Source organism: Triticum aestivum, chromosome 4A, assembly GCF_018294505.1.
Source record: "Triticum aestivum cultivar Chinese Spring chromosome 4A, IWGSC CS RefSeq v2.1, whole genome shotgun sequence".
NCBI classification, from domain to species: Eukaryota; Viridiplantae; Streptophyta; class Magnoliopsida; order Poales; family Poaceae; genus Triticum; species Triticum aestivum.
In genome coordinates, this window is record NC_057803.1 from 178,588,474 (window position 1) to 178,595,668 (window position 7,195).

The window sequence follows — 7,195 nt, forward strand, 5'->3', positions numbered from 1 at the left end:
GACATGATGTAGAGGGATAAATTTATGCAATATGATAAAAAAAACATCTTGTTATCCTCGATGGCAACAATACAATACGTGCCTTGCTGCCCCTACTGTCACTAGGAAAGGACACCGCAAGATTGAACCCAAAGCTAAGCACTTCTCCCATTGCAAGAAATATCAATCTAGTAGGCCAAACCAAACTGATAATTCGAAGAGACTTGCAAAGATAACCAATCATACATAAAAGAATTCAGAGAAGAATCAAATATTGTTCATAGATAAACTTCATCATAAACCCACAATTAATCAGTCTCAACAAACACACTGCAAAAAGAAGATTACATCGAATAGATCTCCACAAGAGAGGGGGAGAACATTGTATTGAGATCCAAAAAAAGCGAAGAAGCCATCTAGCTAATAACTATGGACCCGAAGGTCTGAGGTAAACTACTCACACTTCATCGGAGGGGCTATGGTGTTGATGTAGAAGCCCTCCATGATGGATGCCCCCTCCGGTGGAGCTCCGGAACAGGCCCCAAGATGGGATCTCGTGGATACAGAAAGTTACGGCGGTGGAATTAGGGTTTTGGCTCCGTATCCGGTCGTTTGGGGTACGTAGGTATATATAGGAGGAAGGAGTACGTCGGTGGAGCAACAGGGGGGCCACGAGGGTGGAGGGCGCGCCTAGGGGGGTAGGCGCACCCCCTACCTCGTGGCCTCCTCCTTTGTTTCTTGACATAGGGTCCAAGTCTCCTGGATCATGTTCGGTGAGAAAATCATGTTCCCGAAGGTTTCATTCCGTTTGATATTCCTTTTCTTCAAAACCCTAAAATAGGCAAAAGAAAAACAACAATTCTGGGCTGGGCCTCCGGTTAATAGGTTAGTCCCAAAAAATAATATAAAAATGGATAATAAAGCCCAATAATATCCAAAACAGTAGATAATATAGCATGGAACAATCAAAAATTATAGATACATTGAAGACGTATCAAGCATCCCCAAGCTTAATTCCTGCTCGTCCTCGAGTAGGTAAATGATAAAAACAAATTTTTTGATGCGGAGTGCTACTTGGCATAATTTTAATGTAACTCTTCTTAATTATGGTATGAATATCCAGATCCGAAAGATTCAAGATAAAAGTTCATATTGACATAAAAATAATAATACTTCAAGCATACTAACTAAGCAATTATGTCTTCTCAAAATAACATGGCCAAAGAAAGTTCATCCCTACAAAATCATATAGCTTAGTCATGCTTCATTTTTGTCACACAAGAATGCTCTCATCATGCACAACCCCGATGACAAGCCAAGCAATTGTTTTATACTTTAGTAATCTCAAACCTATAAACTTTCACGCAATATATGAGCGCGAGCCATGGACATAGCACTATGGGTGGAATAGAATATGATGATGGGGGTTATGTGGAGAAGACAAAAAGGAGAAAGTCTCACATCAACGAGGCTAATCAATGGGCTATGGAGATGCCCATCGATTGATGTTAATGCAAGGAGTAGGGATTGCCATGCAACAGATGCACTAGAGCTATAAATGTATGAAAGCTCAACAAAAGAAACTAAGTGGGTGTGCATCCAACTTGCTTGCTTACGAAGACCTAGGGAACTTGAGGAGGCCCATTGTTGGAATATACAAGCCAAGTTCTATAATGAAAAATTCCCACTAGCATATGAAAGTGACAAAACAAAAGACTCTCTATCATGAAGATTATGGTGCTACTTTGAAGCACAAGTGTGGCAATGGATAGTAACATTGTCCCTTCTCTCTTTTTCTCTCATTTTTTGGGCCTTCTCCTTTTTTATGGCCTTTCTCTTTTTTTTATTTCCTCACTTGGGACAATGCTCTAGAAAATGATGATCATCACACTTCTATTTATTTACAACTCGATGCTAGAACAAAAGATGACTCTATATGAATGCCTCCGGCGGTGTACCGGGATATGCAATAAACCAAGAGTGACATGTATGAAAAGAATTACAAATGGTGGCTTTGCCACAAATACTATGTCAACTACATGATCATGCTAAGCAATATGACAATGATGAATGTGTCATGATAAACGGAATGATGGAAAGTTGCATGGCAATATATATCGGAATGGCTATGGAAATGCCATAATAGGTAGGTATGGTGGCTGTTTTGAGAAAGATATAAGGAGGTTTATGTGTGAAAGAGCGTATCATATCACGGGGTTTGGATGCACCGGCGAAGTTTGCACCAAATCTCAATGTGAGAAAGGGCAATGCACGGTACCGAAGAGTCTAGCAATGATGGAAGGGTGAGAGTGCGTATAATCCATGGACTCAACATTAGTCATAAAGAACTCACATACTTATTGCAAAAATCTACAAGTCATCAAAAACCAAGCACTACGTGCATACTCCTAGGGGGATAGATTGGTAGGAAAAGACCATCGCTCGTCCCCGACCGCCACTCATAAGGAGGACAATCAAGTAACACCTCATGTTTCAAATTTGATATATAACGTTTACCATACGTGCATGCTACGGGACTTGCAAACTTCAACACAAGCATTTCTCAAATTCACAACTACTCAACTAGCACGACTTTGATATTATTATCTCCATATCTTAAAACAATCATCAAGCATCAAACTTCTCTTAGTATTCAAAACACTCATAAGAATTTTTTTATTAATCTTGAACACCTAGCATATTAGGATTATTTAAGCAAATTACCATGCTATTTAAGGCTCTCAAAATAATCTAAGTGAAGCATGAGAGATCAATAGTTTCCATAAAACAAATCCACCAGCGTGCTCTAAAAGACATAAGTGAAGTACTAGAGCAAAACTATATAACTCAAAAGATATAAGTGAAGCACATAGAGTATTCTAACAAATTCCAAATCATGTATGGCTCTCTCAAAAGGTCTGTACAGCAAGGATGATTGTGCTAAACTAAAAATCAAAGACTCAAATCATACAAGACACTCCAAGCAAAACACATATCATGTGGTGAATAAAAATATAGCTCCAAGTAAAGTTACCGATAGAAGTAGACGAAAGAGGGGGTGCCTGATACGTCTCCAACGTATTTATAATTTTTGATTGCTCCATGCTATATTATCTACTGTTTTGGGCAATATTGGGCTTTATTATCCACTTTTATATTACTTTTGGGACTAACCTATTAACCGGAGGCCCAGCCCAGATTTGCTGTTTTATATCTATTTCAGTGTTTTGAAGAAAAGGAATATCAGACGGAGTCGAAACGGAACGAAATCAACTGGAGAAGTTATTTTTGGAAGGAAACACACCTGATGGACTTGGACCCCACGTCAAGGAACGAGGTGCTCACGAGGGTGGGGGCACCCCCCCTAGGGCGCGCCCCCTATCTCGTGGGGCCCTCGTGGCTCCCCTGACGCACCTCCTACACCCATATATACCTACGTGACCTAAAACTTCCAGAACGCAACATAGATCGGGAGTTCCGCCGCCAGAAGCCTCCGTAGCCACCAAAAGCCAATCTAGACCCGTTCCGGCACCCTGCCGGAGGGGGCAATCCTTCTCCGGTGGCCATCTTCATCATCCCGGTGCTCTCCATGACGAGGAGGGAGTAGTTCTCCCTCGGGGCTGAGGGTATGTACCAGTAGCTATGTGTTTGATTTCTCTCTCTCGTGTTCTTGATTTGGCACGATCTTGATGTATCGCGAGCTTTGCTATTATAGTTGGATCCTATGTTTCTCCTCCCCCTCTTCTCTCTTGTAATGAATTGAGTTTCCCCTTTGAAGTAATCTTATCGGATTGAGTCTTTAAAGACTTGAGAACACTTGATGTATGTCTTGTCGTGGATATCTGTGGTGACAATGGGATACCACGTGCCACTTGATGTATGTTAAGGTGACCAACTTGCGGGTTTCGTGACATTGGGAACCTATGCATAGGAGTTGGCACACGTTTTCGTCGTGATTCTTCGGTAGAACTTTGAGGCTCTCTTTGAGGTCCTTTGTGTTGGTTGAATAGATGAATCTGAGATTGTGTGATGCATATCGTATAATCATGCCCACGGATACTTGAGGTGACATTGGGGTATCTAGATGACATTAGGGTTTTGGTTGATTTGTATCTTAAGGTGTTATTCTAGTACGAACTCTAGGGCTGTTTGTGACACTTATAGGAATAGCCCAACGGATTGAATGAAAAGAATAAATTTGAGGTGGTTTCGTACCCTACCATAATCTCTTCATTCGTTCTCCACTATTAGTGACTTTGGAGTGACTCTTTGTTGCATGTTGAGGGATAGTTTTATGATCCAATTATGTTAGTTTGGTTGAGAGGACTTACACTAGTGAAAGTATGAACCCTAGGCCTTGTTTGAACGCATTGCAATACCGTTTACGCTCACTTTTATCACTTGTTACCTTGCTGTTTTTATTATTTCAGATTACAAAAACTATTATCTACCATCCATATACCACTTGTATCATCATTTCTTCATCGAACTAGTGCACCTATACAATTTACCATTGTATTGGGTGTGTTGGGGACACAAGAGACTCTTTGTTATTTGGTTGCAGGGTTGCTTGAGAAAGACGATCTTCATCCTACGCCTCCTACGGATTGATAAACCTTAGGTCATCCACTTGAGGGAAATTTGCTACTGTCCTACAAACCTCAGCACTTGGAGGCCCAACAACATCTACAAGAAGAAGGTTGTGTAGTAGACATCAAGCTCTTTTCTGGCGCCGTTGCCGGGGAGGTGAGTGCTTGAAGGTATATCTTTAAATCTTGCAATCGAGTCTTTTAGTTTCTTGTTTTATCACTAGTTTAGTTTCTAAAAGAAAACTATAAAAAATATGGAATTGAGTTTGTCTCATACGCTTCACCTTTTTAATATCTTTCGTGAGTATGATGGAAAGGACAATTATGCTCAAGTGCTAGAAGAAGAAATCTATTAAATGTTTGGCACTAAATATTTGAATGATGAGCATGATTGCAATGTTGTTATTATGAATTCCTTGAATATCCATGATGCTAATGATATGCAAAGCCACAAGTTTGGGGAAGCTATGTTTGATGAAGATGATATTTTTTGTCCACCAAGTTTTGACGAGCAAATTTATTATGATGAAAGCATGCCTCCTATCTATGATGATTATTGTGATGGCACGTATGCTTTAAAGAATAATAATAAAAATGAACCTTGTCATTTTGATCTTAATTTTCAATCACATGATAGTTATTTTGTTGAGTTTACTCCCACTATTCCGAATGAGAAGAATTTTGTTTATGTGGAGAATAGTAAATTTTCTATGCAAGTAGATAATGAAAAGAATGCTTTAGGTGCTGGTTATATTGTTGAATTCATTCATGATGCTACTGAAAATTATTATGAGGGAGGAATATATGCTTGTAGGAGTTGCAATAATATCAAGTTTCCTCTCTATGTGCTTAAAATTTTGAAGTTATGCTTGTTTTACCTTCCTATGCAAGTTGATTCTTGTTCCCATAAGTTGTTTGCTCACAAAATCCCTATGCATAGGAAATGGGTTAGACTTAAATGTGCTAGTCATATTCTTCATGATGCTCTCTTTATGTTTCAATTCTTATCCTTTATGTGGGCATCATTGTCATTATCATGCCTAGCTAGGGGCATTAAACGATTGCGCTTTTAGCTCCTTGCTTTTTGTCCCTGTTTAATAATAAATAATCCATCTAGCCTCTGTTTAGATGTGGTTTTATGCTTTTAATTAGTGTTTGTGCCAAGTAGAACCTTTGGGAAGACTTGGGGAGAGTCTTGTTGATCATGTTGTAAAAAACAGAAACTTTAGCTCTCACGAGAATTGCTGCCATTTTTATTTGGAGAGTGATATTTAATTAATTCTTTTTTAAGGTGATTAATAGATAAATTCCTAAGGTCCAGCAGTTTATTTGAGAATTTTATGAGTTCCAGAAGTATACGTTTGATCCAGATTACTACAGACTTTTCTGTTTTTGACAGATTCTGTTTTTCATGTATTGTTTACTTATTTTGATGAATCTATGGCTAGTAAAATAGTTTATGAACCATAGAGAAGTTGGAATACAGTAGGTTTAACATCAATATAAATAAAGAATTGGTTCATTACAGTACCTTAAAGTGGTGATTTATTTTCTTATACTAACGGAGCTTACGAGTTTTCTGTTAAGTTTTGTGTTGTGAAGTTTTCAAGTTTTGGGTAAGGATTCGATGGACTGTGGAATAAGGAGTGGCAAGAGCCTAAATATTGGGGATTACCAAGGCACCCCAAGGTAATATTCAAGGATAACCAAGAGCCTAAGGTTGGGGATGCCCCGGAAGGCATCCCCTCTTTCGTCTTCGTTCATCGGTAACTTTACTTGAGCTATATTTTTATTCGCCACATGATATGTGTTTTGCTTGGAGCTTCAATTTATTTTTGTAGGGTTTGCTTGCTGTTATTTAGAACAATGTTTTGCATCTTTTATTTCAATAAAATTGGCATTTATAGCCTTTACTATGCCTATTTTAGAAGTCCACATGTTGCTGTTTGAAAACAGAATGTTTACCGCTGTTGCAATAATTCCCTAGAAAAGTCAGAATGTGATAAAATGTTGAAACCTTTTGCATATTAAGCTCTGATAAATTTACTACAGTGGGAATGTTCTTTCATAATTTTTGGAGTTAGGTAAGTATGGATGTTGAATCATTCTTTATAGACTATCCTGTTTAGGCAGATTGCTGTTATGTTTGCATATGTTTGCTTCTTTAATGATTCTATTTGAGGATAGGACTATTAAATATGCAGAGCCATTTAGTATGCAATGTTGAATAATAATTTTAGTGATTTGCTACAGTAGAGTATGATAAGGTTTTGCAATGGTTTATACTAACTTATCTCACGAGTCCTTGTTGAGTTTTGTGTGGATGAAGCTTTTGAGATTTAGGGAGACCATGATATGAGAGGAATTAAGGAGACACAAAAGCTCAAGCTTGGGGATGCCCAAGGCACCCCAAGATAATATTTCAAGAAGTCTCAAGCGTCTAAGCTTGGGGATGCCCCGGTTGGCATTCCACCTTTCTTCTTCAACAATTATCAGTTAGTATTGGTTGATCCTAAGTTTTTGCTTCTTAACATGATGTTTGCTATTCTTAGATGTCATTTTATTTTGCTTTGCTTGCTGTTTGAATAGAGTACCAAGATCTAAAATTATTAAATGTTAGAGAGTCT